Source organism: Carettochelys insculpta, chromosome 1, assembly GCF_033958435.1.
Source record: "Carettochelys insculpta isolate YL-2023 chromosome 1, ASM3395843v1, whole genome shotgun sequence".
Taxonomy (NCBI): Eukaryota; Metazoa; Chordata; order Testudines; family Carettochelyidae; genus Carettochelys; species Carettochelys insculpta.
In genome coordinates this window covers 166,128,393-166,143,590 of record NC_134137.1, presented here as the reverse complement: position 1 = coordinate 166,143,590, position 15,198 = coordinate 166,128,393, and the positions used below count along the sequence as shown (strand labels likewise).

The following is a 15,198-nucleotide window of genomic DNA, read 5'->3' as shown; positions in this document are numbered from 1 at the left end:
TCTCTATTACTATCCTCAAATCAAAAATGTAAGCAAAGGGCTAAACTATACTTCCATGAACAAGCAGTCCAGTAGCAGATTAAAGACTAACAAAGTTATTTATTACGTAATGAGCTTCCATTGGTAAGATCTGGAGCAGACAATTAGAATCCAGGGTTTATATAGTGGGGCACAGGGACTGGGGGGAGAGGGAGGGGAAAAGTTTACCTGTCAGGAATAGGACCAGTAGAAGCAGCAAATTAAGTAGGATGTGTGCCATTTTTGTAACTATCAAAAGGTGGTGAAAATTGCTGTTGTAATGCATAAGATAATTGAGATCCCTGTTAGAAGCCAAATTTAAAAGCGTCAGATTTGCAAGTGATTTCTAATTCAGATGTCTCCCTCTGTAACCTTGTAGTAAAATTTCTTTCTAGAAGAATGGCTACTTTAAAATCCATTATTGAATGTCCAGGGAGACTAAAGTGTTTCCCTGTAGGTTTGTGTGTATTCCCCATTAATCTTTGGTGCACAGACTGCCCAGTTTGTCCATTGTACTTGGCAAAGAGGCATTGCCAGCATGTACCACATTAATGGATGTGCAGATGTATGAGCCCGATGGTGTGGCTAACGTGGTTAGGTCTAGTTACGGTATCTCGAGTATCGATATGTGGACAGAGCTGGCAGCAGGGTTTGTTGCAGGGATAGGTCCATGGATTAGTATTACTGTGGTATGGGGTGTGGCTACTGGTGAGTATTTTCTTGAGGTTGGGCGGTTGTCTGTAGGAAAGAACAGGCCTGTCACAGTGAAGGACTATGTTCCACTATAAGTTGTAGATTGTCAACAATGTGCTGGAGGGGTTTAAGATGCAGCCTATAGGTGATAAATGGTGTTCTGTTATTTTGTGTGCTGGATCTATCATGAAATAGCTGACTTCTGGGCACTCCTTTAGCTCTGTCAAACTGTTGACTTCCCCCAGGGGGTAATTCAGTTGTATGAATGCTTGATAAAGATCTTGCAGTTTGTTGACTATATTTCCATGCTACATCAGCACAATTGCATCAAAGTAGCTTGTCTAGTGTAGATGCACTATGCTGATGGAGAGAACTCCCCTGTCAGCATAATTACTCCACCTCAGCAAGAGGTGGAAGCTCTGTCAGTGGGCGACCGTCTCCTGTCAGCTTAGTGCTGGCATGGACAGCATTTAGGTTGATGTAACTTGCATCCTCGGGGGATGGCTTCTGCACACCCGTGAGCAACATAATTACATCAATTTAAGCAGTAGCATAGAAAAGCCCAAACTATCTGGGAAAAGCATGCAGCTTCATTTGGTCACCACCCATACTAAAGCTTAATCTTACTGAGTTGATTGCACATTACAATGTCATCAAAACTATACTCCACCCGTGTTTACACAGATTATGCATAATACTTCGGGTTTCTTCATGCCCATATTCAATTCACTGAAATAGATTTTACCACTTCCTGACGAGAAGCAGAACAAACCCAGCAGTCATTGTCTTAGTATAAATGTGATGACTATTTACTATTGTCAATAGATACAGAGTTAGCTAATCTACAGAAAGATACCTTCTAAAATTCTAGTTCTTAAAATTATAGGATTTATAGGGTAAAAAGAGGAAGGATTACAGAGTTAAGGGATAGCTATGAAAAGAATACAATTTTGCAATCTACATTCTTTTAGAAAATACTTTTCAAGTAAACTTGTGTTTGATTTACAAGTTAGTGTGAGCAGGATCTGAAGAAATGCTTCCATTACAGTTTGCAGGAATAGGAGAGAAACCCTGGGTGTGTCTATGTAAGTACAGTTTGCTCCTGCTAAATTTGTTACACATACAAGGAGATGGTGTGGTATTTCGCGGACGGTAATCAACTTAATTTGCGACCCAATACCAATGTGTTTGTATTAAATTCAGAGATAATTATAATAGGGTTACCAATGTTTGTAATTTTGTGGGAATACAAAAAGCAAGTCTTTGCTATCCCATGCCAAATGAAAGAGCTCACAGTTAACAGAAAAACTTGCCAGTGCAGTGGCTTGACTTGTCAGATGCCAATGAAAGTACAACGATGAGGGAAAGTCCCATTACACAGAAGAATAAACACCACCTACTAGATGTGTGGCTTATGTACTATCCCTACCTTAAGAATGAGTCCCCACTTGAACCTGGAATCTCCAGAGCTTAGTGCAGGAGCCTCTACAGCAGGGGGCAGCAACCCTTCTGAAGAGGAGTGCCAAAATTCGACCTTTTGACCTCTGTGTAGGGCCTGAGTGCTGGTGATATTTTGTAAAGTCACTAATACTCCCACTTACAACTGCTTCATTAATAAATGAAGATGCAGAGCTTTACCATTTAGGTTGCGGTTGGTTGCATTAGCTAGTCTTCTGTTAATCCACAGGCAGCCTGTCTTTGAGCAAGCTCCCAGCTGCATGGGGGAGGAGGACAGGGCTGAGCTCCCACCTTGTGTGCCAATGAAAATGCTGCTCTTGCCACCCATGCCAGAGGTTGCTGACACCTGCTCTACTGTTTGAGCTAGCCTAAAAGCCAGCTGGCCAGGGTAAGGAGAGGCTATATTGGTTCAAACTGTTTCTCTCCTACTGTTCAAAGAGTAGAACTACGTAGTCATCATTAGGTGTGTCTTCTGATGTTAATTTGTGTTGGAGCTGTGGTTTTTTTTTCCTACTGCGCTTGCCAAGAGTTGAAATCACTGGGAGCTAAAATCATTTGAGACTGATGGGCACAAGTCACAGCCAAGAAGTGGACAGCAGTGAATGAGAGCCAGCAGGACGGCATTAGTGAGTTGCAATGACCAGCCAGCAGAGCAGTGGTGATGCTACAATTGTACCAGCAGGATGCAGCAAAGAGATGTAATGCACAGCCCATAGGGAGGTGAGATGAATGGCCAGCAGGGTGGTGGCAGAGAGCAGGCAGACGGCAAGTGAGTCAGATGCTTGTTTCACTCTCCCCACTCAGGATGGGAGTTGAACTCTGCAGAAGCACTTCTCAACTCTGGGTCTCCTCTGACTATGGGCAGTGTCTGCGAGTGAGATGCAGAGGAGGCCCGAGAATGCGAAGAGGACATTGAGATTGCTGGACTTGGGAACCTGAGACAAAGAGGACATTGCTCAACCAACTTGGGGTGAGAGTTTTACTCATGGTTTATGTTTATGCACTCTGTTTGTGAGGGGGTTTCCCAAATGAATGTCAAGTTATTTTCCTTCTTATTAAAAAGTTTTTCTACACTCAGACTCTGTGCTTGCAAGTGAGGAAGAACTGCCTCTCAGAGGTGCCCAGGGGTGTGTGAATCTCCCAGATTACTGGGTGGGGGCTTGAGCCAGTTCTGTGCTGAATAGATAAAGAGGAACTCCTAGATGTTGAACCTGACCCTGGCTGTTACTGGCTCCCCTGGAAAAGGATGGCATTAGTGTTATGGCTCATTGATCTTACATCTTACGTAATTGAATTTTTTAGCTGGGGATTATGCACCCAATTGCGTGAAATATTGAGTGGCACTTAAGGGAACTCAGAATCTTGCAAGGATTTGGAATCTCTCTCAATTACTTTAATAAATTGCTTGTCAGTGTCAGTGTCATGCTTTGTCATTTTTCTTAACAACAATTACAGACTTTATGGAATCATAAATTAGACATGAGGAAAAATATTAGGAAAGAGGTATTATATTAGGCCACCCATGTGTTTGTTCAGTGTCCAGACTGAACTTCTCTAATCCAGAACTCTCTCATCCAGCAATATCCATAATCAGACATGATTTCTGTAACAGAGAGGTACCCGTGTTAATCTATAGCTTAACAAAACAAAACACCTCTCACATAGCACTTTAAAGGCTAACAAAATAAATAATACTGAAAGTCAATTGCCATAATGATTCTTTAACAGAGACACAAAGAAATTGAAATGAAAACTGACAAATCAGGTACATAGGACAAAGGTGGGTGCGAAGTGGGGGGAGAAAATTACTTACTGTATCTATCATCAAGTGGCTTACCTGAGATCACCATGAATATCAAAAATGGGAAAGCTGTCTTTCTAATGAGTAAGGTAATTGCTCTCTCTACTGAGGCAAAGTAGCAAAGTATCGAATTCCAGTATTAACCTGTATTATCTAGTGTTTTTAGAACACCATCAGAGCTATACATCTTCATTTACAGAATCAGTACTTCATTCAGCCAAGTTTTAAAATGGCCTACACAACAAGACACCCATTAGTCATTTTGGGAAAGTACTCTCATACCTACGACAGTAGCAATTTCAGGCATTTATCAGACACCTATCAGTGGTTATTACATTACTTTGGAACACCATCAGAAAACCCGTCCCTGTATTCATCTTAAATTTTCAATTGAATGTCATACTATGACGCCTACTTATAGCGCCTTGTTCCACATTCAACCAAGCTCCCTCTCTGATGTATACTAGCTTCATATCTTTATATATTCATGTCCCTACCCCTAGTTAGTCCTTTTTAAGCTTTACATACTTAGTTCTCAATCACTCCTTGCAGTCATCATCCTGCACTACCTTTCTTCTCTCAATGCTTTCAAAGGAGCTACTATCTTTCTAGTTATGACAAACAACATTCTAGTTATGGATGCACCAGAGCCATAGGTTGTGATGTCATTAGACTTTTTTTCCCCCCCACTAACATTTCCTACTGGTCGGTAGCAGTGATGAGAGTACCTTGGTCTACACTAGTGCTAACAGCAGACAGCCTTTATTACCGTTACCATCACATACTGCTCAAAGCAGATCCAGGCAGAGCTACGGTAGAAATACTATTGTCACAAGCCTCTTATCTTTCCGGTGGCTCCATCCATGGATACAGCCAGTAGAGCTACAGATTGCTGGAAATGGTAAAAAAGTGGGGGAAAATGGATAGGCAAAAAACCATAAAAAGGCAAGTTTAGACAAAACCATAAAAAGGGACAACTTGACTATCAGAATGTGCAACACTTCACTGCAAGCAGTCCATAATTCAATCTCATGACAAATCTGTTATCCACTATGAACACTACTGCCTTCTAGGATTCTCTCCCTCATTGGCTACATCTACACTACGTTCCTCTGTCAAAAAAGGAATGCAAATGAGGGAAATCAAAAATGCCAATAAAGTGCTGATTTACAAATCTCTGCCCTCTGCCATGTGTATTGCACAAACCAAACAGCTTCTGTGCCAAAGGACACAAATCAGAACATACCTGGTGGCAGGGGGACGGACACTTCACTCAATGACCTAGGAGGTTCAAAGGATTTTAAAATGGCCATCTTTAAATACAAAAAAACTTCAAAACTTAAGTGCAAAAGGCAGCTGCAAATTAGTTCCAATTCACGTAATTCAGCACTATACAATTAGGCCTCAACAAGGATCTTCATTGGTTAACACTCTACAGAGGCAGCTTCCCCTTGGTGGTCATTCACATCTCCCCATGGACTACGCTGAATGGACAGTCACCCTAACTGATCACCCTAATTTAGGATGGATAGTAACCTTTTGGGGGTCAGTATTTTTTCTTATGTATAAAACTGCCTTATTTCCACTCCATTCCACCTGAAGAACTGGTTTTATCCACAACAGCTTACGCCCTAATGAATGCCGCAGTCTAAAGGCGCTACAGGACTCCTCATTTTTTCCCTAATTCTTAAAATAAAAAAATAAGCCAAACACGACTATACTGGGGAAGGACATTCAATTTCCAACGTCCCCCTTTACATCTCCCTACCTTTCAGGCTCTGACTCATCTACATGGGGTATACACGAAGGGATTCATTCATCCAAGCACTGCAAAGTGCTCCCCTTCCTCTTAAAACTGACTTTGCTATGCTCCTATAGTCCAATGGCCTATAGAAATAAGGGGCCAACTCCAAATCAAATACCACTGTAGCACATAAACCACCAGTTCAGTCATGTTACAACTACAATCGTTCCCAAAAAGCAGAAAATGGCAGATGGGCTGCTTACAAACAGCATTATCTCCCAGAAATCAAATGCCAAAGCTTTTGGAGACAGCTCCCTAGCACAGCTCTCTCTCTCTTCCTCTGCTCTCTGATTTCCTCACCTTGGTAATAATTTTTCTGATTTGTCAATCTTAATAACTATTTTTGGTTCTCTGTGCCTTTGGTTCTCAGTTCTGGTAGGGCTATGGTCTGAAGAAGTGGGTCTGTCCCAAGAAAGCTCACCACCTAATAAATTATTTTGTTAGTCTTTAAAGTGCTACTGGACTGCTTTTTGTTTTGATAGTCTATAGACTAGCATGGCTCTCTCTCTGTTACAGTTCCCTTTTTAGGCAGTGACTTCTGTAGTGTCTGGATGAGACCCAGAAATCCAGTAATCTACAGAAAGGAAGCAGTTCATTCATGCTGCACTGTTGTTCCTCCAATTGATCCCCCAGCTGTGATACTGTTGTGTATGGATAATATGCACCAGAATCCAGTCTTTAAACTCTTTCAACTAGCATCTTTTTATCAGGCATCATTTGCCTTGGAGAGATTTCCTCCTCATTTGCAGGTACTTCACTGTTCCCTTGTTTCCCTACATGCTGAGTTGTTAGTCTTTAAAGTGCAACTGGACTGCTTTTTTGTTTTGAGTTCTAAGAGTCTAACTATAAACCAAAGCCCCATTGGGCATCTTTCCATTGGCTTCAATGGGCCATTATTAAAATCAGAATTAAAAGTAACTCCCTTCCTTTCATCCCTCCCCCAACCCGCCCACCAAGCTTTCACCATATCCTTGTACTAACTCTTCACATGCAAACTAAGTATATCCCATCCAGGGCCATCACCTGATCTGGAAACCAAGATCTGGTGCAGGGGTGGGGAACTTGTGGCCCCATGGCCAGATTAGCCTGGCAGTAGGGAAGCAATGCATGTGCTACAGGAAAGTGATTTGTGCAGTCACCACTGCACCCACCAATCCCATTGGTGCTGGTAGTAGGCATTTCCCTGAAGCATGTAGAGCCACACAGAGCAACACCCATGCTCCAGTCCCCTGCATCCCCACCCTTCTAGACCCTGCAACCCCAAACCTCTCCTGCGCTTTCCCCCTCAGTCCCACTACCCTGTTCCTGCATTCCCCTTCCAGACCCCACATGCCCCTCCTGCACTCTACCTCCTGCCCAGACTCCACATCCCCACCCAACTCCTCGGCAGACCCCTCCCTGGCACTGAACCCCTCACTTTTGCCGCTGCCCCAGATCCAAGGGGGCCTCGCAAAATCTACTAGCCCCAGCCCCCCCAATCCTCTGGGACAGGGCTTGAGGGAGTGAGGTGAGTATCTTATTTCTGCTTCTCTGTTGTGGATCACATTTATGGGGGCGGGGGGGTTGGTTTGTTTTTGTTGTTGTTACTCACCTGCATGCAGCTCTCAATTTTTCTGTTGGCAAATGGCCCTGACCCAAAAAGTTTCTCCATCTCTGAACTCGAGCAATAGTTCTCAGTAATCAACTAGTTGAAAACAATTTTCATTCCTTGCTGTCTATAGCCACAGGTACCTGAACATGTAACTTTCATGGGGAACTTAAACCTTCCAGAGACATATTTAATTGCAGATAAGGCAATGGATTTCTCTCCCCCAAAAAACATGGTGCTGTCTCTCTTAGCAAGGGTCCCGATAGCACTTTTCTGGAAGTGATACTGATTGTGTTCTTAATTGATTGAATTGGATTGGATTCTTAAAGTTCCTTTTCAGTAGAACACAGTGGAGAAGTGGGTCTGTCCCACGAAAGCTCACCACCTAATAAATTATTTTGTTAGTCTTTAAAATATTACTGGACTGCTTTTTTGTTTTGATTGTAAAGGACTTCTTACCTTTTCTCTAAAGTCAGCTAGGGTTATCAGCAATGCAAGAGAACACTGTCTAGAAAAGGACAGGATAAAAATTACAACTGAACTGAAATATGCAGACTGGAATCACAGAGGCAAATTATGGAAGAGTGACAGAGCATTGCCACCACCCAGGCTGGAACGAACCTTTTTTAGTGATCCCCTCCGGACTGAGACTGCCTCAGTCCCTCACACGGGAGACTGAACTGAATCCAGTCATCCCTCCACCCCCATCTTTCTCTCTGGCAATAGCTCAATGTGCAAACTTGGACAGAAGCCATATGGTCAGTTTTGTGGCAAGCCTATTCCCTTTCCACCCAGAGAAGAGCCTATTTGTAACTCTTACGTCCACATTCAAGATTTTTATGAACATTTGTAAGATACTGTTTTTCCTCAGCAGATTTGTTTCAGTTTGAATGCACTTGTGAATAATGTATCAAACATTTTACGAACTACATAAATCCTAACTGTTTTCAAGGATATTTAGGTGCTGTTAATCCTTTTGGCAATTTCACTTCTGGGCTTTAGGCTGAAGTTAAAACCTCAAACACAAATCAGGTTTTTTTTTTAAATATACACATCATATGCCTCAGGGTGGTAACCCACAGATAACGAAATACCTGTGCAAGTTACAAAGCAAACAGATAACTAATGGAAGACCATCTCACCTTCCAGAACAGGCAACTCACAAAAAAAGTCATTTGCAAATCTAGTGGCCAAGACACAGACTGAGATGGGGAAGTCACCTAGCAAAAAAACAAAAACCCACATACACACATGCATCTGACAAAGTGGGTCTTTGCCCATGCAAGCTTATGCTGTTAGTCAATAAGGTGCCACAGGACTTCTCGTTGTTCTCAAAGATACAGATTAACACACACACACACACACACACACACACAGGAAGTAGCCCTGCAAGGTGGAAGATTATTCTTCATGGTTTAAAAAGAAAAAAAAAAAGGAGCATATGCCACTAATAAGTTCTAAATGCTTCTCATTAATCTACAACTTAACCACTATATTGGGACTCTAACTATTTTCTCTCCCTCCAGATTGGAACACTCTGGACTTCATCCATTCCTGATCAGTTTTGCTACTCTTTCCTTTTCTGGCTATGTGAAAGATAATCCATCTCCCTGCAGCTTCATACTACACAAGTTCTATCTGCAAAAAGCAATAGAACTAGTGATGCACAAGCTTAGGAGACAGAGAAAACAAGGTGTTCAGTCACTACATAATCTTGTGCTGCAGTTCTTAAAGATTTTCAAACTGCAGTGATTTTTTTTAAAAACAGCAGGATAAGCAGCATGTCTCACCAATGAATGCCACAGTCTACATTAGGTGGCACATCAGGGTAGGTTTTCCACCTCACCTACCACCGCTTTTGGGCATTGTTCAGAAGGAAAGAAATGATAAATGCACAGCACCCACTGTCACTAATCAGCCACTGCACTGAGTAGCCAAACAAGAACATTTAAACTCATTTTCAGCATGATTTCTTCCCTGAACTTCTTAAAACAGATTTCCTTTTATATAGATACCTATATTTATAGTTTTAAAACTCATTCCAATGTTAAAGGTTTAGCTAACCACATCATTGAGTCTTTGGGGGCTTTTTTTAAAATTCGTAATATCTGGTGAGGTTTTTGAACAACAGAATAATGTCTTCCTCTGATCTACAGCCGAGTCTCAAAAGAGGCTGCCCAGTGCTGTTCTCCTTTCCACTCCCTCTTTTGTTTATCATCTCTGACAGACCAATCCTTTAAATTGCTTGGGTGCACAGAATGCTTCAACCTCGGCAAGAATGTGACTCATTGATCATCCTTACAGCAACATAAAAGCCACATCATACACACCAGGCTACAGTCAGACCTGATATAAACAAGTGAATCTCCATTGGAATTACACCAGATCACACAAACTCAGATTTCAGCTAAAGGTCACCGACTAACAGAATAACCTCTTCCATCTCAGTCATGACACATACTGCTTTGCTTCCATCACCCACTTGGCTACAGTTCTTCAACTCAGCACATGACTTCCTATCTTCAGAAGAGGAAATTCAACCAAGAAGGTTATGCTGGATTATGTAACTTTCTGGACCATGAGGGTTTACCATAAATATGAGGGTAAACAAAGTCTATTGCTAAACCTTTTGTATGTACAAGTCATAATGTACATGTCATGAGATAAATCCTTAATATATTGTATTTAAACTTTTGTTTCTCTCATATGCAGGTAATTAAACAGAAAACCACTGATTCTAAAGTACAGCACTCTGCCATTCCTTATGTTTACAAGTTGCATTTGTGCTAAAGAGTACAGCATAGATATGTATGCCTACTTTGTTTTGTTGAACTGTATTTAAACATTTTTTGTTTTTATCATCATTTCGGTGCTCCAGCCACATGCAGTCCTGAATCCCAGGTGTTCCATGATCACAGATACTTAAAACTCCTTAATGAGGGTGTGTTACTTCAGTTAGAAAATTTAATGCATGCTTGCTAGTTCCCTACTTTCTATCTCTTCTCTGAAAACACAAAAAGGTTCCACCTTTTTTCAGTTTGTTAGCTGTAAGTGAGACTTTGCACATGGGACAAGCATTTAAATTTAAGCACATGCTTAGCTATTTTCAAGATTGAAGATGAAGTAAATCCAGTTATATCTAAATAGAGATCAACCTTTTAAATATTTACACAAATGAGTTATTTCACTCACAAAGCCTAAGTGGACCCAACATGTTGGGCTCAATAGAACTACTCACAAGTTACTCATGTGCATCTTGTTTGCAGGATCAAACCTTAAATAAAATCATTCATAACTATTTACATTCCCCTTTCCACTCTAACAATGCATCATCAAAAAGACAAACTTTTGTAGTAAGCTTTACTGTCAAGAACAACAATGGTGAAGAATAATCCCCTTCTCAAAGAGCTACATATTTGAATTCTGATCATTCATTTTGACTAAATGTATATTAAAAACTAAAGTACCTCAAATGACTAACAAGATGCATAAATAATCAAAATATAGAAAGCTCTCCCTCAATTTCTATATCCAGATTCATAAAGTGATTTTTGCCAATATGCAAAGGAACACTAATATTGAGTAAAACTCCACTACTCACAACCCTTCAATCAGATCCTTACACATGGACCCTTGCACTTCAGAGCTCCACTGCAGTCACTAGTATGCCACACAGGAATTAAGGTCCCGTCCACATAGACTGAATTATAATTGGGGTCATATAGGCTCAATAAAAATCTTGAAACTAAGGGTTTGTCTACACTTGTGAGGTTTTTGGTTTTTTCCCCGGAAAACACAACACATTCATGCTTGTCCCTTGAAATGACTCCAGGTCTGAGAATGACTTTAAATCGACTCCCACCACTTTCAAGGTCGAAAAGGAATGTGTGTGAACAAAGCACAGATATTATTAGCTCATGAGAATGTTCTGTTTCACAATGCTCTGGCTGTGTGAAAGTGATTTTTCCACTTTACTTATTTTGACCTCGGGACGTCAAAAAAAGTATCATTAAACAAACACGGAATGTAGACACAGCCTACGAAAACTTTAGAAGAGTCAGTCCAAATCTTAAGCTATGTCTATACTTGCTTGACAAAACTTTTGTTGTTCATAATCCCCGCCCACCTCCCCCACACGAAAGAAAGTTTTGTGGTAGGAAATGCACATGTGAGCACTGCTTGGTCAGCAGGAGCACTCTCCTACTAACAAAGTGAAACACACTCAACAGGGGTATAAGTATTTTGTTGACAAACGTACCAACAAACAGCATACACACATTCTGAGTTTTAGCAACAGGACTGAGTTGACACAGTCTTCTTGCTAAAAGCCACATAGTGCAGACATCCCAAACTAATATTTGAGAGTGATGGGGGAGGGACAATCTCACTGCACTATTGCCCCAAGTCCTTTTCTAAACTCTGCTTCCTAAAGTTCCCCTTCCCATGAGTATGGCTTTCATTCTCTGATCCTAAATATAGAACTTAACAGTCTATATTGAAATGTGTATTGTTTCCACACTCAGTTCACCAAGCAAGCTAGATCCTTAAATATCAATGATCTGCCCAGCTCATTATTTACCACTCATCCAATGTGTCATCTAGAGTGTGTGTTTTATCATTTTGCCTCCAAGCCATTGATAAAACAAAAAATGTTTAAAATCATAGGGCCAAGCACAAATCCCTGTGGGAACCCACTGTAAGTACACCCACAAACAACAGTAGATTAAATGTCTCACTCCCTCCTCTCACGTTCTGTGGGACACCGTAAAAGGTAATAGGATGGATGGTACAGCCAACCACCTTCAATACAGAGTACGGTTTTATACAGTGGACAAGAAAGAAAAGATCATCCTACAGATCTGTATTACTATGATTGAATTCTTTAGGGTTACTATATTTGACCTTTCAAAAAACAGGAGGCCCCCTGCGAGGGAGTGTATCAGTATTTACCAACTCACCTTGCAGTACTGTACTACACACACCACAATATGTTAATACCCCTGGTGTTCCTAGTGTTAGTAGATATTATTAATATGTTATAGTGTATATAGTACAATGGTACAAGGTGAGTTGGTAGATATGCTATATACATTATAACATCAATAGTATCTACCAACACTGGTGGTATTACTGTGTTATGGTGTGTATAGCAGCTCACTAGAAGGTGAGTGAGTTAGTAGCAATACAGATACATGCCCTCTCAGGGGCCGCCTCATTTTTTTTTTTGAAGGGGAACCCTCATTTCTTAAGATTTTTCCCCAATGGGAACAATGATTTGACCCACAACCATTGTTTAGCCTTTTATCAACCGAAAGGGGAATGAGCATGTTTTAGTTCTCAGTAGTTCTGACCCTGACTTGCAATGTTCCGGAGACGCTGGTCTCCCATTTTACTCGGGCTTGCTCGCAGCACTTGGAGCCCTGTTGGTGCCAGGATCGGAGGGGACATACCTGTGTACTGCCCTAGACCGGCGGAGCTGAGCGAGCCTTTGGAAGGACAGCCTCTCACCCACACGTGCCCCATCGCCCTGGCTAGCCCTCTGGACACAGAGCGAGGAAAGACCGAGGTCTGTAGGTGGAGGGAGAGCGCAGCGAGGACCCGGCTTTGCCCGCGGTACCGCCTTTCCCCGGCTCTGCTTGGCTCTGTGATTTCTACTCCGATCCCTCTGGGCTCCTTCCCCGGGCGATCTGCGTCGCTTTGCGGGCGCCTGGGGACCGCGGCCGCCCCGCGGCTACCGTCAAGAGATGGACTTACCGGGAACAGTCTGGGCCAGGAACCGTATGCCGGCAGCGTCCCCCTGGCACTGCCTGCAAGGGCAGCGTGCAGCCGAGCCGGGCGGCGCAGCCCTCCCCCCAGCCCCGCCTCGGCCGACCCCCCGCACACAGGCGCAGGGCCGGGGGGTGCTCCGCGAGCCCGGGTCCCAGCCCCTGCTGCAGCCGCGCCTCGCGTGGCCGGGGCATAGGAGCGGCGGCGCTGGGTGAAGAGCCCCGGCAGGGGGAGTCTCTCTCCGGGCGGAAAGGCGCTGGCAGCCTGCTAGGCACCTGCCCCGGAGCGCCCTCTGCAGGCAGCAGGCGCGCAGCCCAGCGAGCGGGGAGGTGAGGTGTGCGCTGAGCCGGGGCCCAGCCCCTTCCCCTCGGCTCGGTGCACATGGCAGGGGAGCAGATACCACCCAGCCTCAGCGACTCGCTTCCTCAGCCAGGCACCACATCGCCGGCCGAGCGCGGCTGGGGCCTGGGCTGCAGACCAGCCGGCACCCGCACCTGCGCCGCGGTCACTGGAGGCCCGGCTCCCCGCTCTTGCCTCCGCCGGCCCCCAGCTCCTCCCCGCAGCCGGGGCAGGCAGCAGAGCCCGCAGCTGGGCTGGGCCCGGGTAGGTGCGGGCGGGAGGAGGCCAGCGTAAAGAGTTGGCAAAGCGGCGGGAGGGGAGAGCCGAGCCCGCCTCTCCCCGGGAGCGGTGCAAGGTTTGCGTTGCTCCAGCAGGGCAGGCAGCTTCCGGCCCTTAGCTGGATGAGTAGCAACCGCTCAGCTAAACAAAGCGACAGAAACAAGTAGCTTGGGCTTGCAAATAATGCTCACACGCCTGGGGGTGGAGGGTGCAGGGAGGATCCAGCTGGCCCCTGAGCTTCTTACGGGGCTCTCCTGGCTGTGCTTGTCCCAGCCCCAAGCAGAGCTCGGAGTTGTCCTGCAGCCTGAACGTAGCACCTGTTCTCATCAGAGGAGAGGGACTGCTCCCAGGTCCTACCGCTGGGGCGGGGAGTCAGAGGCCAGGTGATCCAGATTAAACAAAAAAAGGGCTGGTAATTAAAATAAGGATCTAGGCTACTTAAGCAAGAGTGTTGAAGAGAAAATACAAGGGTCTCAGAGGAAATACAGACAAGCCTTCTGAGCCACAGGTACATTCAGAAAAGAGGGAAATGTGTGGGGGATATAGGTGAAAAAAAGGACCCAAAATGTAGGAAAGGGTTAACAGGGGTATAGACAAGTTCTCACACTAAGGCTATGTCTACACCACAGTCATCTGCCAACAGAAGTTACTGTTAGAAGAGATTCTCTGGCGAAATTTCTCTTGCAGATTATGTCCACACACAAAAGCAGATTGAAAGAGCAATGTGCTCTGTCGACAGAGAGCAGCCACACTACCCAGCTGCTCTCTTGGCAGAACAGCCAACTGGAAGCTCAGCAAACAGAGCTGCCTGGTGATCCAGAATCCCTATCTGCCAACAGAGGGCCCTTGCAGCATCCACTCAGCCTGTTTGTCAACAGAAACTGTTGACAGAGATGTTATTCCTCATTGCGGAGAGGCAGAATGCTGTTGCAAAAGTGCTGAGTTTTGTTTGCAGACTGTTGACAAAACACATTTTGTGTGTAAAAGTAACAAGACAACCTGTGGCACCCTATAGACTAACATATTTTGGAGCATAAACTAGCCTGGGCAAAAGCCGACGTGTGTAGACACTCTATGAGTTTTGTCCACAAAACCCTCTAGTGTAGACATATCCACTTGTGGTACTGATGTGGTCCTCATCACTATATCATTTGAGCACCTCACAATATCTGACCCACTTCCCCTCACAGCTGCTCAGTGACATACAGCAGTGCTGTTACTGCCTTGCACAGAGTAGGCACTAAGACACTACAGACCAGATTTTTAAAGTTCTATAGGGACCTACAGGGATTTTCAAAAGCATCTACAACAGTGGTTCTCAAAATGTGGTCCGTGGACCACTAAGTGGTCTGCAACAATCTTGCAGGTGGACCACAGGCTCAGGACTTGCCCAGCCCCTTGCAGCAGGGAGCCTGCCCTGGCTCTCCAGCTTTGCACCTGCCATCTTACCGC

General features: G+C 44.1%; 1 protein-coding gene across 1 annotated transcript in view; it reads right to left on the bottom strand.

The window, feature by feature from the left end:
* Nucleotides 1-13,193, bottom strand: part of SYTL5 (synaptotagmin like 5) — a 150,347-nt gene extending 137,154 nt beyond the window's left edge. Inside the window, exon 1 of the mRNA XM_074983396.1 lies at nt 13,117-13,193. The gene's annotated coding sequence lies outside the window, so the exon portion shown is untranslated. The remainder of the gene's footprint in view (nt 1-13,116) is intronic.
* Between the last annotated feature and the right edge of the window lie 2,005 nt (nt 13,194-15,198).